The sequence below is a fragment of the Myotis nattereri genome, assembly GCF_964212035.1.
Source record: "Myotis nattereri genome assembly, chromosome: 3".
NCBI classification, from domain to species: Eukaryota; Metazoa; Chordata; class Mammalia; order Chiroptera; family Vespertilionidae; genus Myotis; species Myotis nattereri.
This window is the reverse complement of record NC_138077.1, coordinates 10305628-10326533: the sequence shown is the minus strand read 5'-3', so window position 1 is coordinate 10326533 and position 20906 is coordinate 10305628.

The window sequence follows — 20906 nt, the reverse complement described above, 5'->3', positions numbered from 1 at the left end:
AGGCCAGAAGAAATATTCAAAGTGATGAATAGCAAGGACCTACAACCAAGATTACTCTACCCAGCAAAGCTATCATGTAGAATTGAAGGTCAGTTAAAGAGCTTCACAGACAAGAAAAAGCTAAAGGAGTTCATCACCACCAAACCAGTATTATATAAACTGTTGAAGGATATTCTTTAAGAAAAGGAAGAAAAAGAAAAAGATCAAAATATGAACAACAAAATGGCAACAAATACATACCTATAAACAATTGAATCTAAAAATCAAAATAAATGAATAAGAAATCTAATGAACAGAATAAACTGGTGAATAAAATAGAATCAGAGGCATGGAAATGGAACAGACTGATGATTCTTGAGAGAAGGGGGAATGGGAAGAGATTAAACAGAGATCTTATATGCATATATGCATTACCTATGGACACAATAGGGTGGCAAAGGCCTGGGGTGGGGTGGAAACTGGGTAGAGGGGGTAATGGGGAGGAAAAAAGAGGGACATCTGTAATAATCTCAATAATAAAGATTAAAAAATAATCCTATAAAGCGGTAATATGCAAATTAACCCTTGCGCATCACAAGATGGTTGCCTAAGACCAGGCCAGCAGGGGGGTTAGTGAGGGACGACCAAACAACTGAACAGCAGGCTGCATGGGGTGACCAGGCCAGTGAGGGGGAGTTAGGGGCTACCAGGCTGGCAGAGGGGGGCAGTTGGGGGCAACCAGGCCATCAGAGGGGGCAGTAAGAGGCAACCAGGCAAGTCGGGGGAGCAGTTAGGGGTGACCACGCCAGCAAGGGGGTGCAGTTGGGGGCAACCAGGACAGCAGGGGGAGCAGTTGGGGGTGACCTGGCCAGCAGGGGAGGGCAGTTAGGGGGCGACCAGGCAGGCAGGCATGTGAGTGATTAGAAGCCAGTGGTCCAGGATTGTGAGAAGGATGTCCGACTGCCGGTTTAGGCCCGATCCTCGGAATTGGGCCTAAACCGGCAGTCGGATATCCCCTGAGGGGTCCTGGATTGGAGAGGGTGCAGCCTGGGCTGAGGGGACTCCCCTCCCATGCACGAATTTCATGCACCAGGCCTCTAGTAATAAAATAGAAATAAATAGAAAAAAAAGACAACCCACTTAATGGGAGAACATATTTGCCAATGATACATATGGTAAGTGGTTAGTATCCAAAATTTATAAAGAATTTATAAATCTCAATACCAAAAAGCAAGCAACCCAATTAAAAAATGGCCAAAGGATCTGAATAGACCCTTCTCCAAAGAGGACATACAGATGGCCAATAGACATATGAAGAGTTGTTCAACATCTCTAATCATAAGAGAAATGCAAATTAAAACCACAATGACATATCACCTCACACCTGTCAGAATGGCTATCATCAATGCATTAACAGACAAGTGTGAACAAGGATGTGAAAAGAAGGGCACCCTCATGCACAGTTTGTGGGAATGCAGATTGGTGCAGCCTCTGTGAAAAACAGTATGGAGTTTACTCAAAAAATTAAAAATGGAATTGCCTTATGATCCAGTGATTCCACTTCTAGAAATATATCTGAAGAAATCCAAAACACTAATTTGAAAGAATATATCCACACCTATGTTCATTGCAGCATTATATACAACTAGAGGCCCAGGGCACGAATTCATGCACTGGTGGGGTGCCTTGGCCTAGCCGGCAATCGGGGCCAATCGGGGCGGCCAGCCAGGGGGAGGGATTACAGAAGATTGGCTAACTGTGGGGGGCTGGCTGTGGGAGCGCACTGACCCCCTGGCCGGCTGGGGGAAGGGACCGTGGGAGGTTGGCTGGCCATGGGAGGTTGGCTGTGGGAGCACACTGACCACCAGGGGGCAGCTCCTGCATTGAGCGCCTTCCCCCTGGTGGTCAGTGCACATCATAGCTACCAGCCGGTCGTCCAGTTGTCTGATCGTCCAGTTATAATGATCGCTTAGGCTTTTATATATAGATAGTCAAGATTTGGAAACAACCCAAGTGCCCATCAGTAGATGAGTGAATAATAGAGTGGTGGTACATTTACACAATGGAATGCTACTCAGCTTTACAAAAGAAGGTAATCTTAACCTTTTGCAAATCATGGATGGACCTGAAGAGCATTATGCTAAGTGAAATAAGCCAGTCAGAGAAAAATGAATGCCATAATTTCACTTACATGTGGAATCTAATGAACAAAACAAACAAAATAGAAACACTCATAGATACAGAGAACAGGCTGAGAAGAGGAAGAGAGGCTGAGGAAAGAGAAAGTTGAGGGGAAGAAGGCAGGAAAGATGAGTAGAAGAAAAGCTTAGGTGATTATTTCATTTACTAGTAAGGAGTGAAAGAATAAAAATGAGTCAGTGAATGGGGAGTGAAGAGGAGCACGGAGTGGTAAGAGGGAAATCCAAAGAGAATATTACATCAGAAGTGACTGAAGAGATGAGAGTCAAGAGTGTCACCATACTATCAAAAAGAGAGTAGACCATAGCTGGAGTTGTGTAGTTATTATTTCTGTGAATTGAGTATATTCTATTCAGGACTACACTGCAGCTCTGAAAATAAGTACAAATTGTGCCGAAGTGCATAGTTTTCTGCTCCAGTGTAAGCTTTGCCAGCTGTCAAATACCAGTAGTTTTCAAACTAAATAAGGTCATACTTCTATTCCTTTCCCTTTCCCAATGATTTCATGCAAATTATGAATAAAGAATGTAGCAATTTAATAACTCACTGCCCTTTTGAACTTAGCTTAATAGCAATCTACCAGAAGAGTGATTTAGAAGAAAAACTATAATAAAGTATTGTATTCTGCTTGTGTTGAATTGAATTAAGGCTTTTAGGAAGATAAATGAAATAGTCGTTTACTAAAAATAGAGTACTTGGAACAAAATAGAAAATGTCTTGCTTGTCTTATATATACAATTGATATAAGGTAGTGTTATTTAGCTTCCAGAATAGATGATCGTCTATGAATTTTTAATTAAAGTTACAATCTGAGCCCTAAGTTAATATCTATCAAAATAATAAACTTCATTTTTGTCTGCACTGTATAATTACCAACATGATGTAATATCTTGCCTCCAGCACTATCATGAACGTAAGACCATGCTCTTTCAAACACATCACTGTCCTTGGACTCTCTCTTAACATCAATCACCTCAAAGGATCTCTGCTAATATCATTACAGAAAACTAGAAAATGAGGACTGCTATGTTATTAACGTGCCATTATATTGCAAAGAGAAAAACTAATAGGAATTTAAAGAAAAGGGGTAGGTGGAAATGGGAAGAAAAACATATCAAGATGTGAAAATCAAATAAGACAACTTGTTCAGATTCCAACAGTCCACAACATACCACATTTTACCAGTCTCATAAATATTCCTTTAGCTTGGGGTAGAAAATTAAATTACCACATTTCTGTGATTTAAGATCTTTGAATTTGATTTGAATAACTGTGCTTCTGAGGTTGCTTCACTACACTTTTTCCCTATTAAGGTAAAGCTTTTTATTATTGTAAGAATTCTTCACACCAAATTTTTGCTCCTCTAAGAACTTCAAATGAATAGTGCTTACTGATTTTTATTAAAATGGATGTTAAATAATTACAAAATAATGGATGTTACGTAATTACTGCTGATTATCTATCCAACTATTCCTTCTTTCTTATCAGAAGTCTTGTTTTATTCAGGCATTCACCCTATCCTCCACACTGGGAAAATCCTGATTAGCCTAAGCCAATCTTGAGCATAGCAGTGCCCAGGAAACTGATATGGGTTCCAGAATGAGCCCATGGCCTAAGTTGGCATAATCAAATTGGAGGAAAAGGTTTATACTCTCTATTTCTCCTGCTAGACATGAACAGGGAGCATAAAGCCCCAGTTGTCACAAAGAACCATCTTGCTCCCCTGAGGAGAACTAGTCTTAGTATCAAGAACTGCAGAGCAGAGCTACAGAAAGAGCCTGAATTTTCAGTGATCCATCGAGCTGCCGTTCATGAAACCTGAAGCCCACTTTACCTTTTGCTCTACCAGAAATGAAAGAAAACAAATGTCCTTTTGAAGTCTATTTGAGTTGAAATTCACTTTAAATTCAAACATTTGTCAAAAAATTCCAGATTAGCAGAAAAGGTACTATTGCCAAAAAACTGCAAGTGTTCCTAAAGTACATTTTGTGCCTAATCTGCCTTAGAAATATCTGCCATTTTCTATTGAAATATGTCAACATGTTCTATGTGGGGAATACCCATGGTCCTTATCTTCCTTTATTCCTCTTCTAATTTTCACCAACTTCAATGAGTACAATAAGTTCTTCATTTGAAATTTGTTTTTGGCAAATCAGCCTAGGCAGAAAAATTAATGAATGAAAATGATTTGGTTAGCTGTAATTAGTTGTAACCATGATCGTGTCTAAGTGCATAAAAATGTGGTATAAATAAGAAAAAAATGAATTTGACCATAAGTTGTCTTAATATAATCCATTTGAATTTATCAGGAAGGGTAGAGAATATGTTTTCTTTTTCAAATTCATTTCAATTGAATTAAAACTTCTTTGGAGGCAAGAAGCATCTCAGACCAGAAGCATCTCGGTAGAGTTTTGAAATCACACAGATCAGAATGGTAGCCCCAGCATTTACATCACATTGCGACCCCTGCCAGGTTATTTATTCTCTCTCGGCCTAAATTTCCCATCTGTAAGGTAAGGAAAATAATATCTACTTGATGGAATTGCACTGTAAATTGAGAATCTGAGCATCTGACTCATATGCTTTCAATCAGTACTTCTTCTCTTTGTATTTCCCAGCACATCCAGCTTAAGCTTCACATAGTGTTCACTCAATGAAGGTTTCCTAAACAAAATAAAATTGAATACTATATCCATACTATGAAGTATGTGGTATTACCATAGTATAAAAGAGATAATTGCAAGTAACAGTTCATTTTTCAACTTTAGATTATTTTTTTAATCTAATTCTTTTTTATATTATTTATTGATTTCAAAGAGGAAGGAGAGGGAGAGAGAGAGAGATAGAAACGTCAATGATGAGAAAGAATCATCAATTGGCTGCCTCCTGCATGCCCCCCACTGGGGATCAGCCCACAACCCAGACATGTGCCCTTGACTGGAATCGAACCTGGGACCCTTCAGTCTGAAGGCTGATGCTCTATCCACTGAGCCAAACCAGCCAGGGCTAGATTCTTTAGATTCTTGAAAACAACCAGCACAGTCCATACAATACCATTGTTGACTCATTAACTCAGCATCCATCCTATTACTATAACCATCTTTAACTTCCAATTTCTCATTTATATTTCTCCTATCTTCCCTCTCACTCCTAAACCAAAATGGAAAATGCATGCATGATTACAATTTAAATGAACAAACAGTCACCAGTTTGGGTTTGGTCAGGAAAGCAAAGTCAATATCAGCATTATGGGAAACGTTGGTGGAATATAGACATTAAGAATACACAAATACAAGAGGATGCAGCCGCGAAGGTTTTAGAAGATGGTGGCTAGAGTGTCTCTCAGTGCGAGAGGGGATAAGGCATTTATCCCTGGGAAGTTTGAAAAGAGGCCACGACCAAGAAGTGGGACCTTGCAGAGAGGTCTGGAACCCACTTCCTCTGCCACACCCAGAGAAATCACGGCCTGGGGAGCTCAGGAACGTGCCACAAGCACTAAGTGGAGAGGTGAAAGCTTCCACTTCACGCCTACCTTCCCAACCTCACTCAAGTTCCTCTCATTGGCAAATTGTAGCCCAAAATCACACACGGGAGGGGGCTTAGGGAAATGTGGTTCTCTGCCTTAGAAGGAGCAGTTGGTGATGGTGCCAGGTTGCAAACAACCAGCATAGTCCATACAATACCCTTGCTAACCCATTAACTCAGCACCCGTCCTAGTACTATAACCATCTTTAGCTTCCAAATAAAGATGATGGCGTCATGCTTCCCTCCAAACTAAAGCAACTGTCCTTCATACAACCAAAAGCATGCGAACCATTCAACAACATTAGAGGCAGACAAAAAGGCCAACTCACTGCTAATTCTTTAAAATATAAAGTAAAATAAGCCTATTGTCCAGAGAGGATGTGATACAGGATTTCAGAGTAGGAAAGAACTAGGTTCAAACCCTAGTTCTCATATTTTACCATTGTGTGACCTCCAATTGCATACCACTCTGAACCTTAACTTCTCCAACTGAAAAATAAGAAAAGCTATCTTTTGTGACTATTATAAGGATTAACAATATGAAATGTCCAGCTCATAGTAAGTGTTCAGTGAGTATTAGTTTTTATCTCTGTCCTTTTGTTCTTGTTGTTGTTGTTGTTCGTTAATCCCCACATGAGGATATTTTTTCCATTGCTTTTCAGAGAAAGTGAGTGAAAGGAAGGGTGGGAGAGAAACATTGATGTGAAGGAGACATATGGACTGGTTGTCTCCCGCACAAATTCGGAGGGGTGGGGGGGCGGGAAGGGATGCAGATGGGAGGGGAGCGAACCTGCAACCCAGATACGTACCCTTGACCTGAATCAAACCAAACAACCCTTTGGTGCACAAGCCGACGCTCTAACCACTGAGCCAGGGAAAGCTCTATTCATTTTAAGTGGCATTGCTAAACTAGTGTTTCCTACTGATGACCTGTCCTGATGTTCAACAGCGTATTAAATTGTTTTCATACCCAAATGTATCTATGTTTGTTTGCATATTGCATAAACTTTCCCAAAGAAACATTTGCTGACATTCCCAAATTTAATGATCAATTTCTTGTTCCTGCACAGGTAATCTAGATTTAAAGATACAGAAGAGTGGTTAAGCAGTCAGGAGTTGCCCTAGTTGGTTTGGTTTAGTGGCTAGAGCATTGGACTGTGGACTGGAAGCTCCCAGGTTCAATTACAGTCAAGGGCGCATGCTCTGGTTGCAGGCTCAATCCCCAGTAGGGGGTATGCAGGAGGCAGCTGATCAATGATACTCTCTCATCATTGATGTTTCTATTCTCTCTCCCTCTCCCTTCCTCTCTGAAATCAGCAGAAATATATATATTTTTTTTTAAGTTGACAGCAAACTCTAAGAAAAGGAAAGGCGGAATATCTAAGTTATATGCAAGTTGCAAGATCAGCTCCTGCGATTAACTGTTTACCCAAAAAGGCAGATGCTCTGTTTTAGCTAAATTATGCCAGGAGCGACTTCAGGAGGGAATCAGCTTTCCTGACTACAAACATCTAATGCATAAGTTTGTAACATAATATTCTGACTTCATGTCAGAAGTGAAAAAAATCTCAATTCAATTATCCTACCAGCAAACTCAAATGTGTTGACACTGGCAAGCTACAACACCATGAAAAATTATAACTGGAAAGAAAAGACAAAAAAAAGAACTGTGGAAGTCAGAATATTTGAGATGTATCTCTTCATAACTTGGATAGTTGTTCTTTTATTTGGACAAAGCATGCTGAAGATTTTTCAATGTTTTTACTGCAACTCATCCATACTTATAATACAATATCCGAAAGGCAGCCAGATATCCCTACCTTTGAGGCTGCCAACCATCAAAAATTACTTAGCACAACAATGATCTTTCTTAACCATAATGACGTTATCTTAGGCCAAGCTTCCTGGATAGACTTGGATTGAAATAGCGCCTACTGAAGGGCTGTTGACTGTGTAAGGCAAATTGAGAGAGGGAAAAGGCAAACAAAAAATAAAAGGAGCTACATTAACTCTTAAAATACCACACCTTTTTAACAAATGCGGACATGGATGGAAGTCCTTTGAGTTAAAACAAGCCATCTCTTGCTATGTGTACTAGGCATGCAAAAATCCTAGAAATTGTAGAATGCTTAAAATTATGTTATGAGCCCTGGCTGGTTTGGCTCAGTGGACACTGCGTTGGCCTGCAGACTGAAGGCTCCTGAGTTCAATTCCAGTCAAGGACACATGCCTGGGTTACGGGCTCAATCCCCAGTAGGGGGAGTGCAGTAGGAAGCTGATCAATGATTCTCTCTCATCATTGATGTTTCTATCTCTCCCTCTCCCTTCTTCTCAAAAATCAATAAATATATATTTTTTAAATTCTTTTATGTTTTCAAAACTCAAGTATGTATGCCAATAGAGGTTATATAGACAGATTTCAATGAATCCCAGTACAGTATTTGGCTCTAACACTAAAATAACAGGACTTATGAGAAAAATAACATTAGAGACATAGCACTCAAAACTTAAAACACCCCCGGTGAGGCTAGGATTGCCCCGGTGAGGCTGAGACAGCCCCGATGAGGTTGGGACGGCCCCGGTGAGGTTGAATCGGCCCCGGTGAGGTTGAGACGGCACTGGTGAAGTCGAGACAGCCGCAGTGAGGTCGAGATGGCCCCGGTGAGATCGAAACGGCCCTGGTGGGGTTGCAACGACCCCGGTGAGGTTGAAATGGCCCTGGTGAGGTTGAAACGGCCCCTGTGAGGCTGAGACAGCCCCGGTGAGGCTGGGACGGCCCCAGTGAGGTTGAGATGGCCCCAGTTAGCTTGCGACGGCCCCGGTGAGCTTGCAACAGCCCCAGTGAGGTTGAAACAGCCCCGGTGAGGTTGAAACAGCCCCTGTGAGGCTGAGACGGCCCCTGGGAAGCTGAGAAAAATACCACATGAACTCACTCATTTATGGATAATAAGGACCATTATAGACTGATGAAAAAAATGGATACAGAGGCAGAGCAGCATTGAGCAGAATGTCAAACTACAGTGGGAACCCTGGGGAGGGTTGGGGGGGGGGGAGTAGGAGATCAACCGAAGGATTTATATGCATGCATATGAGAATAACTAATGGACACAAGACACTAGGGGGTGGGGGAAGCCGGGGGAATATCAAGGGAGGATGGGGAAAAAGACATGTGTAATACTCTTTGTAATACTTTAAGAAATAAAAAAAAAATAAGTAAAAAAAAAGAATAAAAAAAAAACAACTTAAAACACTTTGAAACCTGAGTCTCCTCTACATTAACCCTTTAATTTTTGGGCATTTCTAATGGTTGAAAACTTTTCCATCTGTAGAAGAGATATACATCTACCTCCCATTGTTCCTAATTTTGTCTCCTGGAAAACTGGGGAAAAATATTTTTCTCTTTGACAGGAACTCTCAAAATGACACCGTGTTTTCTTTCCTCTAAGTTAAATGTGTGTAATTATTCTTAATATTATTTAGGTATCAAATTCTTTCTTTATTCTGTGTGATTTTTCTTGAAGTTTTTTTCATTTTATCAGTATCACCTTCCAAGGGTGGCATCCAAATGAAGTGTGATGATTGAGGCAAAATCTGGCTAATAGGCTATTATTACTCTACTAGAGGCCTGGTTCACAAAATTCATGCACAGGGGTGTCCCTCAGCCCAGCCTGCACCCTCTCCAATCTGGAACCCCTTGAGGGATGTCCGACTGCCAGTTTAGGCCCAATCCCTGCCTGTCTGCCTAATTGCCCCTAACTGCTTCTGCTTGCCAGCCTGATCATCCCCTAACTGCTCCCCTGTTGGCCTGATCACCCACAACTGCCCTCCCCTGCCAGCCCGATTGCCCTCAACTGCCCTCCCCTACCAGCCTGATCACCCATAACTGCCCTCCCCTGCCAGCCTGATCACCCACAACTGCCCTCGCCTGCCATGATCCACCTCCTCTGCTGGGACCCGCCACCTCTGTGCCACACGAAGCTGTGGGACCCCCAGGCCTCACTGCATGAAGTGGCCACCAGGCCCCACCTCCGCTATGCATGCGGCCATCTTGTGATGACATCACGCACGAGGGCCACCTAGGCTTTTATTAGTATAGATACTTGTTGCCTCCTTGTCACTGTGGCCTATCTGTCTATTTATGAAGTCTAAACTCAAATTATGTTTCCAGTGTACATATGACATCATTGACTTGTCATGAGCTCATGATTGACAAAAATCCCAAGCCCTTTTCATAGAAATTAATGTTAAGGTGCATTTTGTTCTTTCTATATTTCTTCAGTTGATCTTTTAACTCATTGTATCACTTTACATTAATCCCTATTACATTTTATCTTGTTAAGCCTGGTCCTTGATTTCAACCTGATTCCAGATCTCAGTTCTGTTATCCAACATATTAGCTAAACCTCCAAAGTCCATGTTAACTCTGTTTCCAAAGCACATTAACAATGTGTGGACATAGTCTCAAAACCTGCTGCACATAATCAGCTACCTGCTGATAGCCAAAGATATTGAATACTTTCCACAGGTGTGACCTAGCATTCAGTGATTCACAAATATATTATCAACCTGACTACATGTCTCTTTTTTTTGTCCACCAATATATTATCCCTATAACAGGCTTATACAAGATGGGGCCAAAGTAGGTTTATAGTTGTGAGTATGTGAAACAGAGTTTATTCTTATACTAGAAGTGTGGTGCACAAATTTGTAGATGGGTGGGGTCCAGCCAACTAGGGGGAGGGGCTGCAGGAGGTTGGCCGGCTGGCCCCAACCCCAATTGGGATGGTTGGCAGGCTGTAGTGCACATCATAGCGACCAGTTGTTCCAGTTATTCCAATCGTTCCAATTGCTTGGCTTTAATATATATAGATTATTATTAATTATTGTATTCTTTTTCATACAAACAACTGTAAACTCACTTTTGTCCCACAATGTATACCTGTACTGTTTTCTTCATCATTCAACCTAGAAACTTTATTAAACAAAGGAATTTGGGAAATTTGAAAAGCCATGTTCTAAGTGACAACATAATTCCTCATAACAAGTACTTCTGCTTTTCCAAAGGATACAGGAGATGATTTTCATTACCTTTTTGGAATATTTTTCCCAAATTGATCATCAAGTTCATCAACCCAGTGTTCAAAATCTCTTTCTCTCTCTGTTGTTTTTTTTTTTCATTCCTGGATTTTAATGTCTATTTTGGCAGCATTTGCTCTTGTCTGGTTTTTCAGCACCTCTATCATTGTCTAAGACATTTCAAAATGCCAGAAGAAGTTGAAAAGTTCATTGTCATATTCTCTATTCATGAGTAAATGTAGAAACCAAAGAGGATTACTGGAGTGCAGGATTTTCTGCCATTCATAATCCCCTGGATTCAACATTGTGACATAGTGAATATTAAATAGATTGGACTTGTAGATTTTTTGGATTTTTCTAACAAGACAGAAATAGGTAATGGAATATCTCAAGTTCAGCTCAGAGGACAACATTTTTCACAATCCACTATCTGAATTACTCAAGCTTGATAATCTGGTAAGATAAGTCCTTTCACCTTGTTATTAATTTTAGTATTATTTTGGTTATCTTTGGTCTTTTTCATTTTCACATAAGTTTTAGAATTAGCCTCTCAGGTTACATCCACATAAATGCAATGTAAGCATATTACAAAAGGTGCTGAATTTTTTATTGTGATGGATGGCATTGAATCTAAATCAATTTGAGAAGATTTGAAATATTAAATATAGTATACCTTCTGTCTTATTTAGATATTTTTAAAATTTTGCTCAATAATGTGCTATAATTTTCTGTATAGAGGTTTTCTCATCTTTTGATAGATTTACTTGATAGATTTATTTTTATAGGCATTTAATATTTTTATATTATTGTAAATGGTGTTTTTATCTCTTTATCTTTCATTTGGTTTTACCTGTTATATAAAATAAAATTTATTGAGTTAAAACACAACGATTTTGCTAAATTTGCAAATTAATTCTTGTAATTTATCTTTAGGTTCTTGAATTTTATACTTAAAACTTAATATCACCTCTGAATAATTACAACTTCATTTCTTCTTGTCTAATCTTTATAGCTCCTACTTATTTTTATTGCCTTCTTGAATGACTAGAAGTTCCACTAGGGCATCTTTTCCTTGGTCCTAATCACAAAGGGATTATTGGAGTGCAGGATTTTCTGCCAAATTTAGCTGAGAAATTTAGCTGTAGAAGTTTTAGTAAATATCCTTTATTTGAGAAACATTCCTCTTTCCTTCTATCTATACTAAGAATCTTGTCATCATAAATTTTCTCAAATTATTTCACATATATTTATAATATTGTCTTTTGATATTTTAATGTAGTGAATCACATTGGTTTATTTTCAAAATTTAAACAAACTTTGCATTCCTAGAATATAAAAAATTTAGTCATGGCATAATATATTGTTAGATTTTGTTGGAATTATATGATTTAGTAGTAAGATTTTTTGAACACTTGTTAATATGTGAAATTATCTTGTAATTTTTATTCTTTTGTCTGATTTGGAATCAAGATTTAGAGAACCTCCATAAAATGAGGTGGGGAATTTTTCCCCATTACTATTTTTGGGAAAATTTGTAAATCATTGCCTGTAAGGCTTTTTTTTAATGTTTAACAGAATTCAGTAGAATTTAAATATGCAATGTTTCATTATCATAGCATTTATTTTCAAATATATGATGGTTTTCTATTTTTTATTGATTATTAGATTAACTGCACTGTGATCAGAAAATCGCTCTATATATTTTGATCTTTCTTGAGAAGAGCACATCCTGGGCCTCCTCTACCTCATTTCCTGATTCTGGTGAAGATCTTCCACTCATGTTCTCTCCCTACTTTGAGGACCCCTATTTCTCTCTTTTTTTAAAAAAATATACATATATTTATTGATTTCAGAGAGAGAAAACGAGAGGGAGAGAAACATCAATGATGAGAAAGAATCATTGATCAGGCCACCTCCCACACACCCCCTTACTGGGATGGAGCCGGAAACCCAGGCGTGTGCCCTGACCAGGAATCAACCCCTAACCTCCTGGTTCATAGGTCGATGCTCAACCACTGAGCCACACAGGTTGGGCAGGACCCCTCATTTCTCTAGCCCAGCACTGCTCAACAGAACTTTCTTTGAGGACAGAAATGTCCTATATCTGCACTCTCCAATACAGTAACCAGTAGCCTCATGTAACCATTGAGCACTTAAAATGTGGCTAGTGGAATCCAGAAAGTGAGTTTTAAAATCTATTGCTTTTAAATTGATTAAATATGCATCTAAATAATCAAAGTGACTAATGGCTACCATATTGGGCAGCACAACTCTATCTCTGTTAGTCAGGATTGAGTCGGGAGAGAGTTATTCACATAGAGAGCAAGTGACATAAATACTTGTTAATTAAAGTATAAATGTGTTAATTAGAGAAAAAAAGAAAACTCTAAGGCATGACAGAAGTAAAACCACAGGAAGTCACTTCCTTCCCTAGAGTCTAAGGAAACGGAAAAACTCCAGAATACCTGAACTTTGCTTAGAGGAGGGTCCCCATAAGCTGTGTCTTAGGCCTCTAAAGAAAGAATGTGCTTGTATGCATGCATATAAGCATAACCAATGCACTTAAGACACTGGGGGGTAGGGGAGGCCGGGGATTGTTAAGGGCGGGGTGGAAAAAAAGGAGACATATGTAATACCCTTTGTAATACTTTAAGCAATAAAACAATAAAAATAAAAAGAAAGAAAGAATGTGGGTGGGGGAGGGGCCCCACAATGAAGCTGTATAGCGGTACGTGTAGGAAAAACTGCAACCCTTACCTTGCTGCCAAGGAGAAGGAGTGTTGCTCGGGTGATATTTACAGTAGCTTCAAGCAAACAGGAAGCCAGCAGGAACCAACAAGAAAGGATCAAGCCCTTCAGCCTCCTCCATCCCTGCAGTTTCCCTCTTGCACTCTCTTCTGGCTGAGCCTAAGGGAGCAAGCAGAATCCAGGCCCCAGCATCACCAAGCTGAAGACAGAAGGATGAAAGCCTAAACTGACACAATCCCATATTTGTGTCTCCATTCTCCCTTTCTCTCTTGTTTTACCCAAGCCCAACCTTATCTGGTCTCTGGGAGGGAAAGCAAACCAGTAGACATGCCTCTGAGAACCTTCCATTCCATTATACTATTCAACCATATCTTACATCTTTGTTTCAATTCCCGTAGGACGGCGGTTCTCAACCTGTGGGTCGCGACCCCTTTGGGGGTTGAACGACCCTTTCACAGGGGTCGCCTAAGACCATCGGAAAACACATATATAATTACATATTGGTTTTGTGATTAATCACTATGCTTTCATTATGTTCAATTTGTAACAATGAAAATACATCCTGCATATCAGATATTTACATGACGATTAATAACAGTAGCAAAATTACAGTGATGAAGTAGCAACGAAAATAATTTTATGGTTGGGGGTCACCACAACATGAGGAACTGTATTAAAGGGTCGCGGCATTAGGAAGGTTGAGAACCACTGCCGTAGGAGATAGGGAAGAGATATTGGCTCTCCATGTATGATAGAAAAGGAGAATAGAATTCACGAAGGACAATTAACTTTAAAGATATAACCTTGCCACCTTTTTACCCACTTTTGATAAAGACACTGGTAGGGAGAAATATGTTCCACCAAAAGAGAAACCGCAAGTGGGAACTGATATCCTCAGAGTTGTGGAGCCATAGAAATGGGTGAGGCCCACAGGTAACAAACACATCCTGCCTGAAGGGGGCAGCAGCGGCCCAGCCAGCCGCCCACTGCACTGTGGTAATGTGAGCCCAGTGTTCCCAGATCTCATTTTTTTGAGAGATGCCAGAAATCTGGAGTTTTATGTGAAAGCTTCCAATTTCAACATGTTGGCTCAACAGTTTTTTAAACATTGTACAAGCCAAATGAAACACTGGGATGGGCCAAATCTAGCCTGTGGGCCATGGTTTGGGACTTCAGCAGAGCAGCATGCAGATGAAAGGGGATCTGTGGCGATATAGAGACCGCAAGTATCACATCACATGACCCATGGGCAAGAAGAGCCGAGTTCAAAGTTATGTGATAACCCGAACTGTAATGCAATCTTGGTTTCTTGTGTGAGGCTTCTTTTTGCTCTTCCTCTTGCAGTTTCCTTTTCTTTATTTTTGTTTTGTTTTTAGCTATTGTTGGTGATAACGTTTGGACAAAGTCAACCTACCCTAGCACTGTCAGCCATTAGCATGATCATTTGCTTAAATGTGGAATTAATTTAAAAAGAAAACTTTGGAAGAAATAAACTATATAAATCAAACATATAATCATTATTCTGAAGTTTTGGAATTTGCTTCAAAAGAGTTGGCACCTCTTTAGTTTCACTGTGAGAGCAATAATCAATCATTGGAGCATCTAGTAGGATATGTAAGTTGGAGGCAAATTGGAATAAATACTAATATATATGCACACATATAAATACCAACTAATATATATGCACATATATAAATATACATATATGCATTGAACATATTGCATAATCCTATATTATATCCTATGGTCTTTGGCAGAAACTTCTCTATAGCTCTATTATAAAAATGATAAAGTATATTGTAAAATATAATGTTGACATTAAAACTTGAATTCAAAGTTTTGGGATATTTGTCAATTTTTGTCAAAGTTTTCAATAGGTTCTTTGATGCTTGATCCTTTATTTGTTTGAGTATCAGAAAAGCTTTTTTCCATATGGAAGCTTTACACATATTCCCAGGCCACATGGAACAGACACTTTGACTTGTATGCATAAGATTTGTGATCTGTGCTAAGCCATTTTAATTTCTCTTGTAGTTACAGATGAGGCCATAAATAAATACATGGCACATGTTGTATAAATTGTGTCATGAGTTTTTGAGTATCTTATTTGCTCTTGCTCATCAGAATTAAATCACTACATAGGCCCACACTTTATAGGAGCTGTACCAGTAAGCAGAGGGTTTCATCAAATACAATATTTCTCTTCCTTCTCTACCTTCATCCTATTCAAATAAGTACTTTACATTGACAAACTACCATCATCTTTATCTGTACTGAAGTTTATACTTGTAAAAGAGGGATATTAAGGAGTTTTGAAAGTATAATTCATTTTCTCCTAAAACCTTGTCTTTTTTCATTTCATTTATAGAAACCGAAGAGAAAGATATTCACTCGGCTAGAAATCTAGCAGACTGCATCTTCAGGTCTCTCTCTATTATGCTCTACCATTTGTCATATGTCCATGCTTAAGTCTCAGATGACAACCATTTCACAGGAGGAAATGCTCAGAAAGGAAAATAAAGTAGGACTTTAGATGATAACACCAGTTACTAGTAGCAAATGCGAGATTTTGATAGACAAGAATGATAGCTTTTGTTCAAATTTTACTTTCGTTTTTAAAATTAATGTTTCTTTATTAGAGTAATAAATTCATTATTCTAATTCCTTCTTAAACTTTTAAATTCAACATACAAAGCTTATTACTTTATTTATTACTCCAAAAATTATTAATGGTCATTTTTAAAGAGACTTAGGTTAATTTATAAACATTTTAAAACATAATTACTTAGTTATTTGGGTATTTAATTGTGTGATTAAAAAAATTTCCAAGTGTGTAAGTCATTCTTCTACATATAATAAATTAAACATAAATATAATTGACATCAAGTTCTCTTAAATTTTCCAAATTATTCATAAATTTTAATCTTCAACCTTAAAATTACAAGTCTAAATTGATTATGCAGATTGTGCATCTTGCATTAGAGTCTTTATCTAATATTATTTAATGACATGGTAGGCATTAAGGCTAATAACCAATAACCCACTTTTCTTCCTTCCAGATTCAAGGTAAAAATGTGCTTCCCTGTTCAGTGAAGTTAGGCCTGACCATGTGACTTGTTTTGGTCAATTAAATATGAGCAGAAGCAACATGTGTCACTTTCTAGTCAGAACTTCAAGAGCCAGTGCTACCTACGTTCTCTAACCCTAGAAGGAATTTCTCCAACAGACTGCCTTGGGCCTTCATCTGCAACATCAGGTCTTCCTGATTCTACTACTCACTGCTTTTGGACTCAAAATGGAAAATCAGCTCTCCTCGGTTGCTTGCCTGCTGGCAATTTTTGAACTTGCCAGCCTCCATGGTCACATGATGCAATCTTACCTAATAATAGACAAACATGTAAATTAACCGTCCCTCCACTATGCTCACCAGCCAATCAGGAGAGTATGCAAATTAACCCAATAAAGATGGCGGTTAATTTGCATACATAAGGGTGAAGCAGCGGAGCCAAGACTGAAGGCTCAGTCCAGAGCGAAGGCCTGGGTCCTGGGTGCCAGAGGAAAACCGGTGCCGGCAGCCAGGGGAAGGGAAGGCTTATTGCACAAATCTCTTTGTGCAATGGGCCTCTAGTTTCTAGTAAAAAAAAAATCTCTTTCTCTATATAGCACATCTTAATAGTCCTGATTCTCTGGAGAATCCTATCTAGTATATCCATGTTGTTCTCCAATGTCCCTGGAACTTTGAGTTTGCTCCCATTTGTCAGGGCTTTGAAAGGAAATAGATTGGAAATCAATAGCTTCTTATTCTGCCTCCCATTTATCCTTTTTTGAACTATTTAGGAAAATGTGTGACTTTGGTGAGAAAATTGTAGAATGTACTTTCTGTGTTTAACTGTTACATTCCCTTCAGAGTATAATCTCAAGATTCTTTAAAGCAGTTGTTTATTTAAACAATTTTATTGTTGCTAATATATGTCTTTGGAGAAACTGGCATGCAAATGAAAAAGAATCTTCTTCTATGGATATTGTCTTCTTATAGTGAATTAGTGTGATAGTTCATTAGATTTAGGGGCAATTTTAGAGATTAAATGCTGATTTACACCATGTTGAATAGACACATGAAATGGTAAGGTTGACGAAGAAACAGTTGAGAATTTGTCCTCCACTTATTCATTAAAAGCAGCAGAGGGAAGATTGTATCAGAAGTTTAGAATTTTTTTTCCTGGGCTGGAGAAAAAAAGAAAGGACGGTAAAGAACTTAGGCACTTCTTATTAGGAATACAATCCCTCTTGCTTCAATTCAGTCTAACCAATCATCTCACATTAATGTGCACTCAGCAGAGACTCTCTGTATTAGTTCTTATTCAGTGAAATGAGCTTACTCTATAGAAAAAAGATTGAGAGCTAAATCCATTTCTGAGATTTTTATATTAGGTGAATGAATATAGAAAAACTCATTTTATGCAGTAATTTGAGGATTTTTAACAACCCTTTCTTCAAAGTAAGAGAAGTGATGAGGTATGAAGGACAACAGAATTTGGAATCATGAAAATCAGGCTCCATTATTCACAAAACTGTATGAGTTTGTTAAGATTCAATCTCCCTGCCATTAAAGAAGATAATCATAATTTCTCTGCAGGTTTGTTACCAGAAGTAAAGCTAATATGTATAAAATGCCTAGATGCTAGTATTTTAGACAATCTTTAAATTGTGACTCTACTCTGTGCGAGATGCATCTCATTGCCATAAACTCATGGAATATGGAAACATGTGTTGTTTTGTTGGGTTTTTATTCTAATGAAGTCCTTTGCTAGAAATTGTATCATCTGCCTTCAGGTTTCTGGGTCAAAATGAAATGAAAAGCCTTAATTTTTGTTTCTCTGATGAGGGAATCAGAAAGTGGGAAAAGAAGTATTCTAGACCAAAATGATGGGGATGGAGAAAGAAAAGGAATAAAGCAACAAGTATTGCAACACATCTTACCACAGAGATCTGGAATCTTTCTGGTCTACGTGGAAACTAGACAACTTGCTTTTCTAGGAGTATTTATGTTGTTTTAAGTAATGAGGGCTGAATGTGGTGAAAATTGTTCTAGGAGGCAACAACAGAGTGGTAAAGAGAACAGCTACTGAAGTCTGACTTCCCAGTGCTAATGACTCCCCAGTTGTGTGGCTTATGTGAACCCAACTCTTCATCCACGAAATGAGGATCAAAATAGTCTCTACCTCAGAGAGTTGTTGGAAGAATTAAATGAATTAATACAAGGAAAGTATTCAGGATGGCATTAGTAATACACATTAGTTATTACTGCTGATCAACCAAGCACCAAAAAAGAAAAAACTTTTCTATCTGGGGAAAAACAGGCCCTGAAGGGAGGAAATTCAGAGTCAAGATCAATCCTGAGAGTGTTGCAGGTCCTGGCTACATCTCTTTATAAGCTGATTTTCCCCTTCTCCAGCATTTTCCTACAGGTTAAGTCAAAATAAAACAAAAACTAAAGATAGGCTTAAATAAGTCAATTAAAATGCATCTAGAAGTTTGAAAGTAGTAAGTGAAAAGGAATTCAGGGCCCCATTTTTGTCGCAGTTTGCATTTGCCTTATTTGCCTTGTTTAGTTATTGACTGTATCTGTCAGCTTTTGCTGCAATAATGCTGTATAAGAAACAGTCCAAATTCTTATTGGCTTATTAACTAAAATTGTTCTCATGTCTGAGTCTGTGAGGCAACTACCCTGACGATGCTCCAGGTCCATGTCCGTCATTCTGGAATCTACAATATCCCTCACAGGCTGATACACCTGTAGCTACCTAGGATAAGTTCTTCTCATGGCAGAGGACAGAGATACAAGAGAACGCCTCATGGCATAAACAAAGCTAAAATATTACTTGAACAGAAAGTATGTCATATCTGCTTACATTCCATTGGCCAAATCCAATATCATAAGCTGAGCCAACAATTTTGGAACAAAGAAGTAAACACCTCCTGTGCAGGAGTCGTTGGGGTGAAGGTGGTATTTGCTGAACAATAATGCAATCTGTCACACGTGCCAAACTGCCAGAGTCCTATCAAGTTCAAGACCTAGGCTGAGCACTTCAATTCATCTCTTTCTAATAATGTGCGTCTCAAATGTCAAAGTACATCAAAATCATCTGATGACCTGTTAAAAATATAAACGACTGGGCTCTGCCACAGTGATTCTGATTAACAAATTTGAGAATAGGGCCCAAGGAGTATTGTCACCAAGCTCACCAATAATTTCATCATACACCAAGGTTTGAGAATCACTGGGAGACGCCGTGCCTAGAGATCAGAGCGAGTCACTGCTGAGAGCAGTTGCCTCCCTCTTTGTCTTGCTATCCCAGTGGAGAAGGGAAGATAACACAATGACAGCATTCCTGCCTGCAGGGAAAAAAAAAAAAATTGGGGTTTCTGGCGGATGGACTATTGGCTCTCAGTTCTTTTTCTCTCCAGGTTTCCACACCCCTGCCACTTGACTTTGCAGGACCTCCTCCTAAAGTTTCCTACCTCATTAATGTTACCCCTAGCCATATGACTGACTTTGGCCAACAATACATGGGATAGGGTGGCAGTTTCCAGTTCTTGCTTGCCCCCCTGAAATTCACCTTGAGGAGAGTGTCCCCCAGTAGCTGCTGCCTCTCATATGCGGCCCTAGAATTAACACTCATTGACAGATCTAAGTGTAAGAAAGAATTCAGGCCCAGCTGGACCCAACTTGAAACAGAGCTGCCCAGCCAACACCTGCTGGATCAACCAACCTCCACCTGAAAGTTGTATTTATGCAAGAAAAAAAAAAGTATTGCTGTTTTGAGCCAATAACCATTGGGGTGGTTTGTTATTCAGAAAGGCTAATTTACACAAAGTTTAAAAGTCACTTTCTAAGACACTTTCCTCACTTCCCAATTCCAATATCATTTGGGTAGCAGTAGTGGAAACTCAAGCTCCCTACACTGAAATGACGTTTTTTAGGCAAAATAATTCTTGCTCAACAATAATGCAAAATAACATTTTAATTTTTTTGAAACCTTAAGAATTTATACCACTAAAAACATTTTTATCTGAATTTATACTATGTCATTTATTTTAATATACCTGAAGAAGAAAGCAGATGGATGTAGATGAGTGAAATAAAAGAAGAATATTTAGGTCATACAATAGCGCCATTTTTTTTTTCAAAATAGAAACAGATTGTTGTACAGAATCCAGAAATTCTGGTGGAAATACTCTGCAATGGACGCATGTTTTCCATTAACTTAAATATTGTGTTAACCTCAATCAAAAATACACTTTCTTAAGCTGAATACAGAATTTATAGTCTTGAGAAAGGGTGCCTGCCATCTAAATGTGCAAAGGGTCTGATGCAA